The sequence below is a fragment of the Cebus imitator genome, unplaced genomic scaffold (assembly GCF_001604975.1).
Source record: "Cebus imitator isolate Cc_AM_T3 unplaced genomic scaffold, Cebus_imitator-1.0 Scaffold493, whole genome shotgun sequence".
NCBI lineage: Eukaryota > Metazoa > Chordata > Mammalia > Primates > Cebidae > Cebus > Cebus imitator.
In genome coordinates, this window is record NW_016107808.1 from 150,100 (window position 1) to 153,179 (window position 3,080).

The following is a 3,080-nucleotide window of genomic DNA, read 5'->3' on the forward strand; positions in this document are numbered from 1 at the left end:
TATAAGGGCAACATCTAACTTAATTCAACTGCTCTAATCAAATTCCATTTACTGCTTCAGCACATTGTACAATATAACTAACTTGAAAAAACATGAAACTTTTTTTTAAACCGTTTTAGTTTACTCATCGTCACTGTTAGATCCTAGAGGAGTGCTGTGTTCAAAAACACTGAGCCCTTCATGCCTGTAATCTCAGCAGTTTGGGAGGCCAAGGCGAGTGGCTCATCTGAGGTCAGGAGTTCAAGACCAACCTGAACAACTTGGAGAAACCCCGTCTCTACTAAAAATACACACACAAAAAAATATTAGCCTGGTGTGGTGGCGCATGCTTGTAATTCCAGCTACTTGGGAGGCTGAGGCAGGAGAATTGCTTAAACCCAGGAGGCGGAGGTTACTGTAAGCCAAGATCGTGCCATTACACTCCAGCGTGGCAACAGGGTGAGACTCTGTTTCAAAAAAAACAAAAAAACAAAACACTGAGCCTTAATTAAATCTTCAGAACAACCCTGATTTCCACTTAGAGAGTAAGCATAAATCAGAAGCTTGTATTTAAAAAACTGCTAAACTGAAGATTTTTCTTTAAAAAGGTTGGCTAAGATTCTGTGATCAGGATCAATTACATTCTTCATTCACCACTCATATTAGACATGTTAGACATTCCTCCCATGCTGTTCATCACCATATATGCATGGTTTTCTCTACTGTAGTAGCTGCTGTTCATTGACCCTTGGCTACCTCTGCAATGTTTGACTGAAAATTACTGGAATTTTCCTGTAAAACTTGATGTATCCACTCATGCTGCTCTAGTCACCAGAGCTGCCTCCATAACCACTACTCAGCTGCTGGCTGGTTGGGCCACTGTAACTGAGCTGGTTTGACAAGCCCATGACTCCCATCATTTTTTTACCACAACCACCACCACTTGCTTCCATTGTAGAATTCAAGAAGAATTCTATGTATCTGTGTTGCATATTGGCTTTGTCTTTTGACATAGTTGCCACAGCATCTTCTGAGTTACAAACTCAACATTTGCTTCGCCAGTTACTCTAGCAACAGGACCAAATTTAATGTGTCCTCTCCAGGACTGAGCAGTGAAAAAAATATAAATATAATTCTCAGTAGCTCTGTAAGGTAATCCATACATGCGTACACAGTGCCCCATTGTGCTCTGGAAGGTAGAGTCACCATCCTTATATCTATGATCAGACATTCCTGAAAAACAATAATTGAAGTTTCTTCCAAATCTATCTGACTCACATCCATAGCCATCATTATAACCATTATAATCATTATAGCCACCATAGCTTCCGCCATAAGGACCACATCTCATCATCTCAAAGCCAGCTCATCTGCTTATGCTGTTATACCCTTTGCCAGCACCAGGTCTGTCATAGGGACTTGGCCGATGCATAGCCATAAATTTTTATAAGTTCTAACTTCAGCTCTATTGCTCTGAAATATTTTTATATACAGGTACCCTATTCTTTCCTTGTGTTTCTCTAGAACATTTTCAGCTATTTCCTGTAAAGCATATGACCTCTCCTGTACTCCTTTCCTGGAAATCCACCCTCAGTGCTATGCCATTTGGCACGATTTCCAACCGTGAGAAGGACTGAACAATTTCTTCCTTGCTACGTCCAAAGGGGAGTACAAAGCCGTCATTGGCCACATCAGAACTATCTGGACCACTATGCTTCAACACCCAGTGCATTTCAATGTTGTCTGACTTGAATACTGAAACATACCTGTGTCCCATACTTTCTTTGTCTTTTTTCAGGGTCAATTTGACCTCATACTCTCAAGTTCAGCAAAAGTCCTATCACTTGGTCTGCCTTCTCTGGTGTAGATGAAATGAATACATCGAGCCCTATTTTAAATTTTGCACTCAGAAAAAAATCCACTGCATTTTATTGGCTGAGCAAGACCAGGGCAATCCCTGGACCTTCACTATGAATCCCTCTCCACCTTCAGTGCCCATCATCATCATCTCTTACAGGATCTAACATTGAAACAGACTAGACACCTGACTTCAATGTGACTGGGAAGAAAATCTCCTTTTTTTTCTTTTCTGTGTGTTCATGTTCATGTTTGTTGCTTTCATGGTAACCTAACTTTTATCTACGGTTTGTTTAATTCATCTTTAATAGAAACTGCTTTAGTCCATGTGTTTCTTTAATTTTAATTTTATTTTAGATTCCAGGAGACATGTGCAGAACATGCACGTTTGCTACATAGGCTAATGTGTGCCATGATGGTTTACTGCACAGACTAATGGCAGACCTCTCAGCCAGGAGACAGTGGGGACCAACATTTAACATTCTCAAAGAAAACAAATTTTAACCTGTGTGATTTATTTCTTATTTTCTCAGCTTGTCTTTGAGCCTTCAAATACCCATTTCAGCACCTATGATTTTCTCTTATTATGGATATTTAAAACCCAAGAAAGATAATTTAAAAACTAAATGAATGAGAATATATCACATATTCGTTTAGGTCTGGTTGAAATGTTATGTATTGTAGGATCTGGATGTGATATGAATGTATATTTTATTGGTTTTAATTTAAATTGACAAAAACATGCTCATTATTGTTAAGAAGTCAAACAATTCACAAATCAAGGAAACAGTTAAAGTGCACTTTGACTCTCTTGGATGATCAGCCTCATACTCCCCCCCACTTATTTACCAAGGAAATATTTTTGCTGATCCGGCATACCTTGTAAATTTTTGTAGACATTTACGTACACACATATACACATAAAGAGTGTTTTATCTTTTATTTTGAATAAGTGACACAAAAAGTCATAGTCTATATATATTTTCGACCTACTTCTTTTCCATGAACCTTTTTCATATTAATACTCATCTTAGCTGGGTGCAGTGTCTCAACTTTGGGAGGTTGAGGTGGGCAGATCACCTGACGTCAGGAGTTAGAGACAAGCCTGGCCAACATGGTGAAACCCTGACTCTACTAAAAATACAAAAATTAGCTGGGGATGGTGGCACTTGCCTGTAATCCCAGCTACTCAGGAGGCTGAGGCAGAAGAATCCTTTGAACCCAGGAGGCGGAGGTTGCAGTGA

General features: G+C 39.3%; 1 pseudogene; it reads right to left on the reverse strand.

The window, feature by feature from the left end:
• Window positions 1-704: 704 nt before the first annotated feature.
• Window positions 705-1,984, reverse strand: LOC108292525 (annotated as a pseudogene).
• Between the last annotated feature and the right edge of the window lie 1,096 nt (window positions 1,985-3,080).